This window comes from Astatotilapia calliptera, chromosome 1, assembly GCF_900246225.1.
Source record: "Astatotilapia calliptera chromosome 1, fAstCal1.2, whole genome shotgun sequence".
NCBI classification, from domain to species: Eukaryota; Metazoa; Chordata; class Actinopteri; order Cichliformes; family Cichlidae; genus Astatotilapia; species Astatotilapia calliptera.
The window spans coordinates 6,985,140-7,004,425 of NC_039302.1; the positions used below are offsets into that span (position 1 = coordinate 6,985,140).

The 19,286-nt window shown below is 38.2% G+C and overlaps 1 long non-coding RNA gene across 1 annotated transcript in view; it reads left to right on the forward strand.

Moving 5' to 3' along the window:
- Positions 1–238: 238 nt before the first annotated feature.
- Positions 239–19,286, forward strand: part of LOC113017255 (uncharacterized) — a 77,561-nt gene continuing 58,513 nt past the window's right edge. The window contains exon 1 of the long non-coding RNA XR_003271437.1: positions 239–362. This is a non-coding gene — a long non-coding RNA (uncharacterized LOC113017255). The remainder of the gene's footprint in view (positions 363–19,286) is intronic.

A 19,286-nucleotide genomic window follows, 5' to 3' on the forward strand; every position in this document is an offset into this window, starting at 1 on the left:
TTGATACTGTACATCATCCTTCAGTATGTTCAAATTAGTGTTCAAGGCACAGTGAGTGGCCAGAGCCCAGGAGTGACAGGAGTGACATTTTCAGTCCTGTTCCAACCTGTCATTCTCTCTTAGGTGAAGAGGGCTCAAAAGGTCAAACTGCCACTAGTATTACATTTAAAATGTCAGTCAGAAGACAAAAATACCTGCTACACACTGAGCGTCACTTGTTAAAGGCAATGTATGTGAGTTGATGTCTGTTAGACAAGAGGATTTTGTATTTTTCCCTTGGGAAATAGTGAACTTGATGAGTCAGAAGATCACTCATCACCTGGGGGAAGCAGCACCTGGACAGAGATTAGACATCGAGTCAGGTCAGTCAGTTCTGCATATCTATGAGTTTCTTGTTTCAGCATTATGTTGTCATGGGTGTTATCACTGGTGACTAGTTTTCAACTTGGTTTTGTTTTAAGAACCGTCAAACTTCTAACACTAGCGACCAGGAAAACACCTAAGACCTAATGGACCCTAAGCTGTCCCTGTGCCAACAAGGGTATCCTATTTGTTGGATGTTGCTGTTTTCTGCTGGGTCACTCAGTGGCCTTGGGTTGTTGCACACTGTTTGGGAAAGAAACATTGATAGCCCTGTTGGCAGTATCGTAGTGTTGTTGCTTGAGAAGCAGGAAGTTCTGGGTCTTGGCCTGCTCCCTGATGGACATTACACTGATAAAGCTAAAGGCTACTGAAAAAATGAAGAAAGAGAAGAAGTGTGAGAATACCAAAAAAGGGGAGTGTGGAACACATTATCCTGGGTTAGAGAAGGAACTTTGGAAAAGCTACAGTGATGCTGTATTAAGGACATGACTGCTATAGACAGGAAACTGCTACCTAGACATAAATATAAAACTGGTGAAAACCAGAATTAAATGACATTTTATTCATATTTATTTTTGTTTTACTTTGCAAAAGTGAAAATAAAAGACAAAATTCACGATTCACATACTTTTTCTGCTTGGGTACAGGACGACATTACGGTAAATGGCCCATTCCATTGACCCCTCATTTTAGTAAACTCTTGGATGAGAACTTCCTTCCTTCCGCCAAAATGCTGAAGATCTTTCAGCTTGACAGTGAACAAAACATACAGCCAAGACCACAAAGGGGTGGCTGAAAAAGAAGTACAGTGAAGTGGCCTAGCCAGTCTGCAAAGCTCTGTCCTCAGAAAATCTGTGGAGGGAGCTGAAGCTTTGTGTTGCCATTACTGCAGCCAAGAAACCTAAATGGTTCAGAGAGTTTGTGTAAAGAGGAGTCGGCCAAAACCCCTCCTAAGATGTGTGCAACCTGGTGACCACTACTAGTAGCATCTTTGCTGTGCATGCCAACATGGGTTTCTCCTTTTTTGTTTGGGGATCAATCAAATCAGTTTATACATTTAATGTAATTTGCTTTTTTCTGGATTGTTGGTTCATATTCTGTCTCTCTTCATTAAAATTAAACTACTAGAGACTGTTGAATTTGCCGTAAGTAATGAAATTTACAAATTCAGCTGGAACAGAAGCATGTACAGTCTATGAAGGCTAGTTCTAAAGGGGAAAATGGGATCCAAACCCTGAACTAATAAAATGTGCCTAATGAAGTAAACGGTGAGTGTATATAGTGTTTATTACTACTTGGATGGCATATCCTTTAATAGAAAGCACTTTATCCTCTAATAGAAGGAAGCCTACCACCTATAAAAAATACCCCCTATATCATACTGCCTTTTTTTTTCCACTGTCTTTTAATTCTAAACACCCAGTGCCAGTTAAATGAGTGTCCTAAATATAAACACAGCAGAAACATGTTAAAGTCTCCCCAGAGTCAGAGAGGGGAAAGCAGCACAGCCATGAGCATGCTTATGTGTATGACCAAGCGCTCATATTGCAAGCTCTTTGTTTTCAGTCCCTTTAAATGCAGACTTTACAGCATTGCAGATGTTGGAGATAAAGTGCTCCGTTTCATTCTCAGCTCTCATGTGGGACATTGAAAATGGTCAGCAGAAATGGTAGTGTGCACACAGACTCAATTTTTCTCTCATAAATCTTTTTTTCTCTTAATAGAGACAAAGCACAAGTGAGTATTTGGGTCGAAATTCTATTGAAGAGGTAGAGAATCTGTTTCAGCCTGGCCCAGAGATGCTCTTCGCACTGAAGGGTCAATTTATTGTGCAAGCAAATGACCCCTTTTCCTTTTTATCTTTTACTGTGTCACAAAAAATGTAATTTGTCTGCACAGGGCCAGCCGTGGCATAAACAGTCTTGTTTAGCACCACAACTACTGGGAGAGGAGGCACATGACTTTCTGAGTTGCTTTATCCACACACTACAGTTGTAGTATTTTTATATATAAATAAAGGCCAGTTACATTTGTCAAAACAGTTCATACAACATTTAATAAACCTATCAGCACCAGATAAATCTCTCTATAGTTCACATGAGGAGATTTGAATTCCTGACAATCTGCTAGCTTTGTATTGCTTCTGCAGGTTTGGAATCTAACTTCCAGTTAGCTGCAACAGGAAGTTAGCCCCAGTGTTGGACAAGACAGCAACCAGCAGCATCAAAATGCTACATCACAATACAGAATTTTGATTACCGAACGCTGCACAAATGGCTCCTCAAAGAATATTTGGGAGTGGTCTTTAAGGATGAAAAAAAAAGGAAAACTGAAGATAGAAAAAAATAAGATGGGATAAAAGTATGTGTTGTTGATTGACTCTATCTGAAAGAATGGACGCTGAGTTTCTTGCATGTTGTGTTTGAACATATTTAACAGTAAATAGCCACAATTATTTTTAAATTGACCTGCTAGTTAGGCATAACGGATTTAGATGATAACTCATCAAGGTTTTTTTCTACGAACATGTTTTTTTTTGTCAGCTTGTTAGCCAACCCAAGAGGAACTGTAAAAATAATTAATAGTAGAATAACCTGTGTTATTGTATGCCTAGGTTTGGCTGTTAGATAATTAGCAATGTTTTTGTGGGTTTTCTTGTTTGTTTGTTTGTTTGTTGGTTGTTGTTTTGCAATTTAGAGTTGTCTTTTAATTTTTAACAAATTAAATTGAATATAGAGACGGTAATTCTCACCTGGCAAGCTGCAGCTAGAAAGTAATTTATTTATTATTCATTTTAGCTGTTTCACTAGAACAATCTTTACATGAGATTTACTTGCTAACTTACATAGAACTGCAACATAATTTATAATTTATAATAGTTGTTTTTATTACCTAGAATCCAATGTTGTCTCACAAGATTAAAGTGGTGTTGTAAGTTTACTATTTTAATACGAAATCTATGAAATGTTCAGATTGCCCCGAATTCCTCCAGGCTAACTATTAACTTTCTAGCTGTGTTTAATTGTGTCTTTTAGATCATATTGGGACATATTAATTATATGGCTAGTTATGAGCATCTACTATTCAGTGTTGTTAAGGAAAAGCAATTTTTAAATGGAGAACAGCCATGTCTCCATGTTTTACTGTTTTCTCCATGTCAGCACTTGTGCCTAGAAGAAGGTCCTTCACCTCAAACCATCCCACAGTGAGAATGGATAGATCTAGCATCTGCTGCCATCCAATGAAAAACACAAATCCGTTTTGACAAATTTATTTTCCTGCCAACAACTCTTGTCTTTCACATTATCCTGCATTTCACACATTTTGACCATAAGTGACTGCAGGTGAAAGGGAGGTTGGCTGTGATTTATTTCTGGTGATTAGCATAGAAAAAAGAAAAGGTGTATTAAAAAGAGGAGAGGACGATAAGGCCTTTTGAGTGTGATATTCCAGGCCCGGTTCACTGGTTTAACTGAAGCCATATAGGAGCTCTCATATAACCTTTCCTTTTTACTGTATCACCATGGTGACTGCTGAGGTAAGCAGTTGATCTCATTAAAACAGGAGCTCGAGCTGACAACAGTTTGGAAGTTGTCCTTGAGAAACAGAAACAGTAGCCTTGGAATGCTAGCACAAGCCTCCTGACAAAAGGACAGCTTTTTGGGAAATTTCCGGTTTCATTCAACAACCCTTTACCGATTTGCATCATTAGCATCATAATATGATTCAGGAGGGTAGCGTACAATGGAGCAGAGCAGACCTTGATACCCTGAAAGATGAGCTCCAGTCCTTTCCTTTTGTAAAGTACTGAAATTCCTTGCATGTAGCACAAGGCCAAGTTTTTGTGTATCTGTGTATCTCTATTTTAAAGTCTAATAAAGATGACCATACAAGTATTAAATGACTGACCCTTAACACACTGCAAGAAACATCACTTTTTTTATCCAAACATAATGGATCAGTTAAGCAAATTCATATGATTTCTATAGAAATATATGTTTTAAAAATGAAAATATAGGTAATTTTCACAGACCAACCCCCAAAAACATCTGAGATGATCCCTTCCACTAAACAAGATTAGTCATAAATGTGTCCAGGACACCTCATAGTGTACACTATGAATTTTTAAAAACCTGGCTTGAAGATGACCTACACAGAAACACTGCTGAGAAAAAGCTGGAAAGCCTGAGAATGGCCACTGCTGACGGAGGACTCGCATCTGTGTGGAAATCTTAGACATTAAAAGAAGTAATAGGTTAAAAATAATGGAATATATGATTATGTGTCAGCAAACCTACCGCAAAGTGCAGTCACCATTTTGGCACATTGGGCAAAGCGTGTGTTTTTTCACTCTTAGGGTACAAGTAGTCCCACTTTTGCTTTTACTGCTTTGGCAGTTGCATCAAAGATGGTCGTCATGGTCAGGGTCAGCTCCCCATAGGAAAGTAAGAAGAGTAATCCTGTTAGAGCTGTTATTATAACCTCTAACAGCTACACACGTACTGTGACCATCTCCACTGCAACCGTGTCGGCTGAGTCACTGAGCCCTACATTTTGCTAAAGTGCACTTTTTGGAATCAAACTGTGTCAGAGAAAGATTGCAACCCCATCTGCTGATACCTAAATTAGTATTTATTATGATATAAGTGCATTAATCTTATAGCCCAGACAATAGGTAAGTTTTATTTCCGATGATTTGTTGATGTCTTTGTTTTGGGGGGTTTTTTTGGGTTTTTTTTTTTTTTTTTTGGTTCATTTTTTTATTGGTAGGATCTATCTGAATAAAAACCACAAGTGAAAGAGCTTTGTCTGCCAAAACTCCTTCTGTGGTAATGTGTAGAGAAATGATGTTGCCAGACAGTTTACTGCAGTGGATGGATGCCACAGAGATCTCATCAGCTTCACACAAGAGATGTTTATATAACTACACGCAACGCTTCAGATACCTTCTGGTAATAACAGCTTGCCTGCAATCAGAGCTTAAAGCTACCTTGACAGTATCAACCTTCTGGGACTTTAGCACCGCCTGCTCATTTAATTTTGAGTGACACATAAGGAGCAAAATCAAATGAATAATTTCTAGTGTGGTCTCCTGAGATGTGGAATCAGAACTAAATGGACCTCACTGACTATTTGAGGATTAAGTGTAAATTATGGATATTTAACAGTCCACATTTGGATAACATATGTAAACGTATAAACTGGTGGTATTCAGCTGTAGTTACAGATAACTAAAACATGGGTTCAGAATGTTTAGGAAATTATAATGAGACCAGGTTTATATATTCTTTGTTTATTTTCTAGACAAGGAAACTTAGAATTTCTCAATCCTATCAACAAGATATTGGGCTGTCCGTGAGGCTGATCTCAGAGTCAAAACAAAAAGTATCAAAACAAAGACAGGTCACTTTAGTCCAAAAGACTCAGTTAGGCTTTTCCTTTTTCAGGCATCCCTTTGAATACAGAAACTTCACCAAAGGGATTAACCTTTGGAAATACAAAGCACAATACTGAAACTGGTCATTAGTAATATAATATTATTCTAATCTAAATGATATAAAATATAAACATAAAAAAGTCCTTGTCCTATAAACAAATATAAAAAAAAATGCATACTAAAGAAAAGCAAGTTATTCACAGGGAATAATAATAATAATAGAAAAAAACTGCAACAAAAATAATATTCAGCCTCAGATTTCTCACGTAAATGAAGTCCAGTGTCTCATCAGATTGTGCATTTGGTTGAGTTAATACGAAGCATAGCTGTCTGCCTGGATGAGGGCTGCTCATTTTTATAACTGATTAGTATTGCAGTCTGGTGCACCCTAAGAGCCGCATACATCCTTAGACTCACTGCTTATTGTCTTTAAACGGCATAAACATGACAAAGATTCACTACAACGTGGGCCCATGAATACCGATTATCCATTAATGCTTCATTTAAGATAGAGCACGCCTTTGTTATTAAGGGGAGCTGGAAATGCTCCTCAAAGAAAAGTGAAAAGTTGACAGAGTGGTAAGTTAATTTTACAGGCAAGGTACCACATCATTCCCTCGGTGTAACTGTAGAATTCAATCAGGAGTAAAACCTTAAAAGGCGACGATAAGGCTTTGGAAACAAGAGCCTGCATTATAGTGTGAAATAAGCTTTCTGTTTCCCAGGTGAGATCTATAAAAATGGTACAGTCAGCCAAATAAATGTAGTTGCAGAACCACAGGTTGCTGTTAGCAACTAAATTCACACACAGACCAATTCCAGATACAGCAAATCTACAGCACGTCAATGTAAAAAACTGAAAGCTGATACATCTACTAGCAAAGAACTGATTGGTTTTGATTTGGGAATTTATCCATGTGGGTTCCATAGCTAGACAGTTTCTGTGTCAGTATATTTATTCTCAAATAGATGTGTCTGTGAATACACAGTTGTGTACACACAGTCACTGCGTATCTCTATTCAGCACATAAATAAATTGAGTGGTTATTTTGAAAGCAGTGTAAGCTCTTGCTGGCTTAGATTGGGATAACAGATTGCCTTGGGTGTTTTATCTAAAGTTTGTTATGAAGTCCACATTTATAAATCTGGTCTTCTTCTCACATGCAGAAAGCTGCTGTAATAAAGCTGAATCATAAGAAACATGGCAGAGGTTCATAGAGTGAACCTGCACGTGTAGGTACCCTTAGTGCTTCAGTGAGCAATGGGATCTTTGCAGACGCTTGAGTTTGAAAGCATGTTGTGGGGAGGCCACTGCCATTGGGGAGTGCTGTTGCCATGAAGGCATGTTCTCATCTTTTCATTCTTTTTTTTCTTCTTCTCCTCTATAATAATAATAATAATAATAATAATAATAATAATAATAATAATAATAATAATTTTCTTACAACTGCATTCTAACAAAACATATATTCACTAGAAACATTATTCATTGCTCGGCAGCTGTGCTGTATGGGCATGTATACATTATTCTCCTCAGCAATGAATTAGTATTATTAGCCATTATAAACCCAAGTAAGTGTTGCTATTAATCACTGTATACCATTTTTAAATATTTCTTAAGCCATGTAAATAGCATTATAACTTAATGTTCTCAGTTATGCACCTTGTCCTTGTAATAAGATTAGTATGGTTCCTGGGGAACGGCTCTAGTGAATGCCAAAGCCAAACACCTGCTTGTCCAATAGAAAATAGGCCAACTGTGTGTCACCTTGTCCACTTGGTGTTTTTTCCACACTGGACTTATATGTTTTCAACACACCGGCAACTATTTGTGTTTGTTGTACTTCATTGACTGCGAGCATTCCTTCACGAGGAAACACTGCCGTTTGAGAGAATCTCGCCAACTGGGACATAGAAGAGTCAATGACCTGCAACATGATTCGAAGGATGCACATGGTAGTGATTTTTACATCAACAACAGGGACAAGCAGACACACTGGCTGTAGTGACTCAACTTGCTGCAATATGCCCTTCAGGCTGAAAAACAAAAAAAACCTCACAGCTATCACAGTCTTGACAGTTCTGGCTGTTGTTCCTGTTAATGCTCCTGTTAGTTTTGTGGTCTTGCTATTTTTGCGATAATGTGCCTTTTGATACCGATGAGGGAGGAGCATGGAGGGTAGTTTTTTGTTTCAATGAAGCCACCTAGATGGAGTTTAAATGCTTGTAGAATGTGGACAGGTTAAAAAAAATATGGTCAGAAGCATTAGTCCAAAAATTTGTAAAATTTTACCAGCAAATTTGAGCAAAGCTAATTATTGACTACGTAGGATGAACCCTAACTCTATACTCCACACAACATGCCAATAATACCTCACACTCAGTACACTCTACAATACAAGGATCTGTGAAGGAAAACCACCACTAGGATACCACCTAATCAGGCCTAAGAGCTTGTTTCCAATGAGAGAGAGGGAAAGAAAAGAAGTAAAATACTTAACAAAATCGTGCAGCGTGGGAGGGGAGAATCTGACAATAGCTGGTGCTAGGTTAATAGAGAGGCCACTTATCTGTTGATACTGGGAACCACTCCAGCCATACCAACACAGCAAAAAGTGAAATAAATACCACTACACTGGTCAACTGTGGCTAAAACTTGCAGACAATTAAAGATGATCAAAACATAAACATATAAAACATACAGTTTAAAACATTCAGTCTAGGAATGGAGATTACTGTGGTGCTCACTGGTTTTTACTGTGCAGTGTGGGGATAGTCTGGGCAGCTGAACTTCCAGTGAACTGTAACATTTTGGCACTGGGGCATCCTGGAATATATCAGATTCCCCTGACAGTTCACTATTCACTGAAATATTCTTAGACACATCCCACATGACTTATACCGCTGTGATTTCTTACACTGTTGAGACACCGAAGCTATGAACAGACGCTATATAAAAGACTCCTTGCCAGTTTAAAGAGCCACTGGTGGGTTTGGACAAGCCCTGTATCTTCCTTTTAGCAGTTAAACACTCAAAACACCCAATCTAAACACACCTTCAGCACCTTGAAACACAGACACATTTGTGACCTCCTGTGTTGGAAATTAAGGCAATGATAGTGACAGTGCTGCGATAGAAGAAAAAAGGGGCGTGAAAGAGAAAGATAGAGAATATTTGCTTTTACTTTGTAGAATTCTTTTGGAGTCTTATCAAAGATATGGCCCATACTAGAGTGCCTCTGATTGGATGGTTTTTACAATTTTCAGCATTTCTGGTATGGATTGTAATGTAACTTGTAACTCTAAAGTAACCATCAAGGAGTAGTTTAACTACCTCAACAGCCTTTCCCCAGTGATGGGCTAGGCATCCCCATTGTCCCCTGACTCTGGTTCCTATACAGAAGTGATGTAATCTGGATTTAGTGGCTCCTCAAAGTATTCTAGTGACGCAGCAACTGAAAAACATATGGTAAATGGACTTATTTAGCTCTTTGGTGCTCTAACTGAGCACTCAAAGCGCTTTTATCTGGTGTCACTAATTTCTAAACCTTGGCTATGGCCTTCTTTCTGACCTCCCAGACTTACTCTTGGTATGATCTTTGTTGGTCAACCACTCCTGGGCAATTTGATCTGACTGTTGATTAGTGAAGTTCAAATTCTTTGGAAATAATGTCTAATCTATTTAAACAAATTGTTAAAGAATTGGAATTTGGACTATATATCTATGTTTGAAATGAAATATTATATATGTTTGAATGTACATGTGCACACCTATCCTATACATGCCTAAGGGCACGATTACTGTAGGTCTGCACCTTTTGGGGCTGCACAGAATGTTTTTGTGTACGAGTCAACATCCAGTCAGGAAATTGTTGCTCATATCAGTAGTCAGCCAGTAGCTATGGTGAAGAAAGAGGCCAGGGTGAGGGAGAAATGTTATGCATGGTTGCTTTGCTGTCCCCTTAGCCCTGAGTTTTGGCAGGCCATCAGAGGGAAGCAGATAAGGCCTCACACATGTCTCACGTTTGGTGAACTGGCAGTGAGCTGTTCAGAGACAGATGCTGTGGCTTGGTGGGAGGAGTGGACATTGCACTTTCCATCTCCTGCCATTCTCAATTTCCTATGGCAGGATGCTGATTTAGACTAAAGTACTAGCAGCTAATTTGTATGATAAATGCAACTCTCTTTTTTCCCTCTTTCTTTCACCACCTTCTCTCTCGAGCTTTCTAATAAATGCTACACAGGAATAGCAGCCAAACTCCAAATACAGCCGCAAGGTTAAGTCACACATGTAGCCTATTAGCACACCAGCATCCCTTATTTAAAAAAACTAACTTCATTTCGCTGTCAAATATGGAATATTTTGTTTGATCAAAGAGAATCATCAAAACGTCTTTGGGTTCTTGCCATGCTCTCAAGATAACATTACTGTACTGTTTATGAAAAGACAAATCTTCACCATTATTAGATGGGTCAAACACTGCTTATTAGGTTTTTGACAGTGTGATTTTCTTAAGCTTTGTAGTTATAATGGCTTGAATGAAGAGCTGAGAAAACAAACAAGCAAAAAACTCAAAATAAAAACTTTTGTACCCCAACTCTTTGTGCATTTTGACACGAAAGCCACACCACTGTTATTGTGTCAGATTCTGGGTGAGAATATTAAGAACTTTTTTTTAAAATTTCCAGTTGTGCTTGTAACTGCTCTAAAGGTAACATTCCCATTATAATTATTCAAAAGTCATATGTCATGCCTTGAATTCTGAAACTCTCCGAAGCTGTTTTATTTCTCTGCATTTGTGTTATTGAATACAGCCAGATTTGTATCATTGAGTTTCTTTTTCAAATATAAATGGATTAAAAGCTGAAAAGTGTCAATGACACTTGAAGTAATGCCAGTGGAAGCATCTGTAGGAATTTATCAGCAAAATGCCTAAACAGAAAAAGGTTATAGAAGCTAAACTGACAATAATAGAGTTACAGCTGCAGAGTCTACCAAAATAGTTCTTTACTTTAATTGTCACCCTACCAACAAATTTTACATACATCAACTAGGAACCTCTAGTTGATTACCCTCCATGAGTAATCAATTCAGGTAAATATTTTTATTTTGTATTTACATAATTAAACCACTGAGGTTGATTTTGACCCCAGTATAAAATAACTGAAATAAACACACAGCCAGCCAGTCCAGAAGCCTAATCTTTCCAGAATGTCCTGGGTCTGCCCTGTGTCCTACTAACTTCCTCCTGCTAGGACATGCCCACTGCACCTGACCTAGCAGGTGCCCAGGAGGCATTCTGGTCAGATGACAACACCACCTCCTTTGGATGTGGAGACAGTGGCTCTACTCTGCGTCCCTCCCAACTCACTAAGCTCCTCACCCTATCTGTAAGGGACAGCAGACATGCTTCAGTGGAAGCTCATTTCTGCTTTTATCCCCAATCTCATTCTTTCAGCACCCAGAGCTTACGCGAGGGTCAGAATGTAGCTCAACCCATACACTGACAGCTCTGGGATCAGCTCTCTCTTCACCACAGCAGACTGGTACAGTGTTAACATTAGAGCAGATGCTGCACCAATCTGTCTGTCAATCTCCCGCTTCACTCACCCACTCTCATGAACAAGACCCCGAGGTACTCCTCCACTTGGTGCAGCAACTCATTCCTGACAGGGAGTGGGCATTCCACCTTTTTTCCTTGGTCTCAAACTTGAAGATGTTAAGTATCATCCAGCCACTTTACACTCCACTGACAACTGACCTAGTGCAAGCAGATGAAGCCAAAAGCACAACATCATTTGCAAAAAGCATAGACCTTTCCAAACCTTTCCCCCTCCAGACCTTGGCTGTGCCTAAAAACTCTGTCTATAAATATTACCAAAAATCACTATGGTTGTACCTCGACATCTCCAACATTCTGACAACTTCCAAACTTAAAAAGGAATAATAAGGCAGAAATAGAAAAGCAGAAATAATCCTGCATTATTTTGAAGAAACTGGCAGTTATAAAAACTGGAATGATTGAAATAAACTGTGAGACAAACAAACAAGGCACAAGGCAAAGAAAGAGGGAAGATGAGGATTAATGTGTGTCTACAAAGCAGACAGGACCCAAGTTTCAGACTGTGCAAAGTTGCCCTGGAGAGTATTTGCAACATAGTAGCAGGATGTAAGGTGCAAGCTCGGACAATGTACACTGAGAGACACAACCAAGTCGCCGGGATAGTGTACAGGAACATCTGGGCCCTGTGTGGACTGAAAGTCTTCAACCCTTCAAGCGAGACAACACATAAGGTTGTTGAGAACAACAGGGCTAAGGTCCTGTGGGACATTGGGTTCCAAACTCCCAGGCCTCTGGTAGAGGACCAGAGCAGGAGGAACATACACATACTTAAGAGGGAGATTTACATATACTGTAAATTGGCCTACAGTCCATGGGATAAGGATTAAACACAACAAATTGTTATTTCTAGGCAAAAGAGAACATTTTTAAACACAACACATATTCGGGGTTGTGGCTTTTCAATTTGAAGAAAAAATATTTTAAATATTAATTGTGCACGTATGTAAACCTGGGAAGTATAATTTCTATAAACTGTTTAAAGTATTGTACTACAATTGACACAGAAGAACCTTCACAGCTTTAGAAATTATTTCTGCTTTGTATCACTGGTATCACAAGTTTTTGATAAAAGTATATAAAAAAATTGGCATCTAATTGTTAAAACAGGGGTGAAAGGTTTTTGGCCGTTGGGCAGAGAGCTGAAGTGCTTCTTTTGTGTTTTGAGATGTAAAAAAGGTCTTTTGCACAGACTAGTCGGTGTTGTAAGAAATGCCTTAGCGGTTTTGCGAATTGCATTATTAAGGGTGAAAATGATATTACTGATGTGAGAACTGCATCGAGGCAATAGAGAAAAACTGTATCATAGGATGATAAAATTTTCCTCTGCAGTTGCTGGAGTTTAGCCCCCTGCAACTTGGTGGATGGGTAGGCTATGCTATCCAATCAATACAAATGTTTGTGAGAGGAAAGCCAGGAAAAGATTACATCGTTGTTTCTGCATCCGTAATTCCCATTTGTTGGTTGGGTGACTGCTTGGGTTGGGGGTGGGGGTTGGGTGAGGTTACAGTCGACTAGTCAAGCTCTTCCCTGGCAGATGAAATGATGCAGCTGCTGTGGCCTTGTTTATCAAAGGAGATGCACAGAGTGTTTGCTGCAGCATTAGAGAGGGAAAAAAGGGTATGTGTTGAACTGGACACTCAAAATTGAGCAAAAAAGGGGAAATGCAAAAGATTGGAGAATTATATTATAATATGATTTACAGTTCAGTGCCCATATTTAGATAAGAATGTGAAGCAGACGATTTTTTCTTTTGTCCTATTTTCTTTTTATGGGCTAACACTCTGAGTTACCCATTCACATATTGGTTCTGCATTTACAGTACTTGTGTTTTCCCTCCTCTTATTTTTCTCTGTGTGGCAGCCTTTTAGATAGTAGGATAGTAAGAATATTCAGAGAGTGTACAGCACAACTGACCTTTAAATGGAGAAAAATTTGTCCGTCATTTATTATTCATTCCTCAAACTAGACTTCTGATGCAAAAAACTTACTTTACTTAACTATGCACAATATTTCTGCAGGTTTAATATAGAAAACCCTATATCCTCATGTCCCCCATTACAATAACGACAACCACTTACAATGAATGGATTTGATATTAAATTAAATCTGCAAAGCTTTATCTGTGGGGAAACCATTATTATAAGGGGCGATCGTGGCTCAGACAGTCTCAGTCGTTGTGTCCTTGGGCAAGACACTTCACCCGTTGCCTAGTGGTGGTGGTCAGAGGACTCGGTGGCGCCAGTGAATGTCAGTGTACCCCCTGTGGCTACAATGTAGCTTGCCATCACCAGTGTGTGAATGGGTGGATGACTGAATGTAGTGTAAAGTGTTTTGGGGTCCATAGGGACTAAGTAAAGCGCTATACAAATTTTTGTTTAAAAATAACGTAATCACTCACAAATGATCAAAGTAAAAATTGTATTCATTTTCCACTCTTAGTTATAAGTTATGATATTTTTTTTAAGAATTCCATTGTGACATTTTGCATTTTTTTGGATTTGGGCAAACAGTTTCAACCAGGATACTGCCATTGGAATTATTCATGAACAACAGAGCCATTTGGGTCATTCCTGCTTTCTAAACTCTGAAATGTTTGTATAAGATATAATCACCTAATGCTGCTGTATCTCAGTGGAGCTGAGAAAATTGATTAGCTGCAGAGGAAATGTCAAGAGCTGAACTGGATGTTGACTGATGAAAATGTCCTTGACATTATTCTGATCCCTGTATCATTTACTACAAACTAGCCTCCAACCTATTTAAATCAGGAGGCTAATTTGTGCCAGTGTCAGTTTTACTGCCCTGTCATTGTTTTGGTTTAGCCAGCAGTTATTGCCGACTCTATGACACTTCATTACTACCTAATTAGTATTCCGGATTAATTGGCCATCTTGTTAATTATAACCTCTAAATATTATGATAAAGCTCCTGAACAATTAAAATGAGGTGGGTTAGAGGCGGTGGAGCTGCATCACAAAGGACTGTAAACTACAGCGTATTCTCACTTGAGGGGAATACGGTGGATTTAATTTGAAATCTTAATTTGATATCAAATGTTTTACTTTGTTATAAAAACAATAACAAAGTAAAGCAACAAAACAAAGCAATTCAAAAAAAAAAATCACACCCATGTGCACATTTTGCTATGATGACACATGCAAAGACATATACACAAAAGGTAAAAACAATACCAGTGTCAGCCTTGCAGCTGATGTCTTTAAGAAGCCAGCAGTTTTATTATTTACCTACTCTTTGCATGTATTATATGTTTCTAAAGAGGATTGTGACCTCGTGTCTTTGGCACTATTCACTGTGACCCAAATCTTAGAAGAGAGACGTTGATTAATCTCAGCATGTAGGCAATTTTGTTGTTTACTGATTTAGTGATTATGTGGGATTTAGAAAGATTTTTTTTCCCAAACAATTTATTTATTTATTTCAAACCGCAGGGAACAAATCTGCAAAAATTTTACATTGTATACTATTTTTTTGTCTTTTGATTTTTTTAAACAGGTACTTCCATCTCTGTGGCACAGTTTCTCTTTAGCTTTAAATCCAATATCTGAAGGTCAGATTTACAACACTAATTTCAACAAGAGACAGTCGGTCAGTAAATCAGGTCAATGGACATTATCCAATATAATCCACTCTAATCTCACAGAGTATACTCATAGCGGGAGATTACCTCTGTGTTTCATTTTAATTGCTGTGTTAAAATCCTGATTTGGTCGCTTATGATTTGTAACACTAAAATGGAGAGACTGTGATGTGTCATGAAATTGGAAAGATGTGAGTTTAGTCAGTCTACAGTCATTCATTTAATAAGATTTAATTTTAAAAGTACCCCAATGTGAGAATCTACCCAAGCAAAACCAAAGCAAAAAGGTGGGTGCTTTTCATTTGTTCTTTACAGCAATGTTTTATTGGTTTACAAATGATTCTCTTTGCATGAATGGTGATCTGACAGATGCATGACACCAACAACTGGAAGCAATTCTATTAAAATGATTAAAAAAAACCAACCCATTAATCCCCAACAGAAAAGACCCACTAATCTTTAAAACCACACACACAGAAACAAAAGTCTGTGGACACACGCATCAACACGCAATCTGGGAGGTATCAGAAAGGACAATACATATAAAAATTTTCATTTTTGTATAGCACACAGGTCAAAACATATTAAAGTATCAAAATTTCCCCCCAAAAAAGCCACATAAGCACTTACAGTGCTGTTTCACCGAGATTATTTAATAATTAAAAAAAAAAAGTTTACACCTACAAAAGTGGGATTTGATGAGGGAACCATAAGAAGCTGAAAAAAATGCAGTCACTGGCAATAACTGCGATTTAGACAACTGAACAACTTCAGTATAGAACAATATAGAACAAGTAGATGGTACATAAGCCATTGTGCCTCATTTTCAAATTCTTGTTACTAACAAAAGCTGGAAATGAAGCAGGATTTGACAAAAGCATCATTGTCTAATGTCAACAGTCCAGCACAGTCCATGTTTCTAAACTGTACCATAATCCTGCAAACTCCATAGTTAAGCCTGTACTGAATGCCCAGGAAGACCTTTGAATGACCTCAGATTAAAACTGATTTTTTTGTAAAACATTTGACAATATCAAATGACAAAATAAGTCAAGCGACATAGCAGCATATCCACTGTCTGATTGACAGATTTACCAAGAATTTGAAGATTCACATGTAAGCTTCAAATTCCCAGTTTATCAAATGTCTTTGTGGTTTTAAAATAATCTTTCAGTCAGTCTCAGTCTCATTTGGATATTGTATATACTACTAATCCACTAGAGGGGCATTTTTTTTTGTCCAAGAAGAGGCAAGGGATTACCGAGGGGCAAAATTCTCAGATGTGCTACTCTAATCTGTATCACGCTGATGCTCTCTCCTGTTCTGCTGGATGATACAGTTACCTTGTTGTTCTCTACATGAATGCATTGTTTTATTTGTAAATGATTCCGTCAATGTCAATAACCAAACTAAATCTGGACACCAGAATAAATTTTCAGTAGGTTCACTGCAACCAAACATTTTCAGAAAAGTCAAAGGTTTTTTGAGAATTGTTTGGTGTCTCTTCTTTGAGTTGAGGCAAACGAGGGAGGTGGGCAGAAACGTCCAAGAGTTCTTTCCAAACTGTCTTTTTAAACCACAGGTCTTCACAGGCTGCTTTTCACAGAATTCACAAAGCAGGAAGCCTCTGCACAGAAGAGAACAGGGTAAGTCCAGAGCAAAAACAAAAACAAAAAACAAATAAAACAAAAACAGATCTTCTCACTAAAACCAAAAACACTGAGCTGAAAGCACTGAGCTATCACAGTTGAGGGAACTGAGGGAAGCCTTAATAGCAGGTGGTTAATCACTAGATTGCACATAGGTGGATAATTACCAACTGCTTCCAGGTACAAAGACTGGGGAGGTGGGAAACCCGGATGGCTTCGCCTCATAAAAGCACAAGCTAAATTAACAACACACACTCACACAGACAGAGGACAGAGAAGGAGAGCCAAAAATGGGGAGAAACAGACAGAAAAGGCAGGTCGGCATGAAAGGAAAGGGGACCATGGAAGTTTATTGTTCTCAATAGATGTATTTGTGGTAGAGGTGGGCAGACTGATTCAAGTATCAATACCAATGCTCTTACTGGATCTATACTTGAGTGAAACAAAAGTTCAGAGTGTTCTTCCCGTTCATTAGAAAGGAGGCATGTCTGCGCAAACACGCTTTCTCTCATGCAGGTACTGCACCGCCACCTCCTCCATGCTTTCCTATGCTTTTCTTGTCCTCCGATCACATGACTCATGTGATTCCAGTGATTGAGAAAGCTTAGCATCGGAAGTACTTTACAACAGTAAATGCTGTAAACATAAATGTGTGCTGGAAGGAATTTCTCTACTGTGGAAACACCATGAACTCATATAAAGACATGAAAGACCATGAAAGAGAGCTTTGTCCCAGAGCGAGGAGCAAAAGAAATGAAGAGAGGAGGAAGGAAATATCTCCAAGACACTAAGACCCCCAGTGTTACAGTGTTTTCACAGAGGCAAAGAATAGCCAGATAACTCACATAAGGGTGAACGCAATGTTTCCATCATGACTTATGTGAGTTCTTCAGTATTAGTTAAGGTTATTGGTCATCATAGTTCTTAGTTTAACAAACTGATTCATTTACTGTGTTTAGCATCAAATCACAACAACAGTTTCCTCAAGGTGCTTTTATATTGTTAAGTTAAAGACAAACACAAAGACACAAAGATATAATACAAATTTGTTATTAATATTTAATCAAACTTGTTTTGAGGAGCTTCAAGCTTAAAGAGATGTGTTTATGCTGATTATATTAATCAAGCTGCAGGATTTAAATGAGAACAATATTGTAAAAAACTAAAACATGGAACACCAAATGCACCTTGTGACAAAGTAGGTGAGAACACCATTTGTCCATATTCTTAATTAACATTATTGCTTTGATTTAGCCAGATCTCATATGTATTCTGTAGTAGGCAAACATCTACTATCCCGGGTTTGTTTATGTTTTGCATGGTTAGAATCATATAACATAACATCTTGGTTTAAATCAATTCTGACAAGTTTGTTAAGTTAACATGTTATTTATGTCAACTGTGTTCAGGAACAAAAAGAGGAAATGTAGTTTTACTTCCTGTATTTATAGCGACCTGGTTAATCTGAGGTCACAGGAAGAGACCAGGTGAAAAAGGGGGAGAATCTTTGTAATTTAATAAAGCTGATTTTAGAGTGTGTTTATAGAGAAATGGGTTTGTTGTAATATCTATTGACTATCCACTGCAGAGTTTCATTGCTAGGAAGGAGTAGCAGTATAGGTTTGAGTATAGAAATGTTTGTCTCACCTACCTAATGGAATAGTCCAGGGGTGAATGGACTATTTAAGCAGATGAATGCAGGTGTTCAGAAGAAAGGACCAGGTCAGTGTAGCTGTGCGCATTTTGACCTTAATTTCCATTGATTTAAGTTCAGTTATGTTTATTTGAACTGAGTTAACTATGGAGTTGAGTTTCTTATTTATTTTCGTAAATATTGTTTGGTCACAAAATGGTGAATAAATCACTCACTACACTGGACAGCATCTGTCTCCTGGAATTCTTGACCCGCTTATGTCTAGTCCTACCACACACCTAAAGAAGAAAAACAAATTATGAATGAAGGAAAGGGTAAACTAACAAAATTTAAATCAATAATAAATAATGAAAAGTGATTGAGGTAGACTCAAGCAAAAAAATAAATAAACCAAACAAAACACAAGAAAGTGGACAGCCCTGTTAATGTTTATGTCCATTTCTGTTTTACTCCTCAGGCCAGAGTGGGCAGTGGCAGTTCAGATGGAGCTTTCCAGTCTCTACCAACTCAAACCATACCTACCTGGAATCCTTTGGCTTATTAAGTTTAAGTTATCTATGTAATTGAGGCTAGATGGGCATTTTCTAAGCCAAAGTAAACACTGGCGTACAGTTCTAGACCAGTAAATAAACAACAGAAGTCAATTTTGTATTTTAATGCAGATGCACAGCTTGCTTGTACTGTCCTGGATGAACTTGCACTCCTGTTAAGCTGGGAAGGCACTCGCATGATGAAAACAGTGGGTGGCAAGCTGCCTCCAAGTGGGTTCACACTCCATAAGTCTTCTGGAGATGTATTTAGTGCCGCAGGTCTTCCAATATTTTAATCCATTGCTGAGCAGTAATGATGTGATCCTAAGGGCTGACACCTGAGTGATTGTAGCTCACATCCACAGGCAGAGGGAATTCATTCTGGGAATGTTCAAACCTTTACTTTGGTTCAAACAACAGCCAAAAAAATA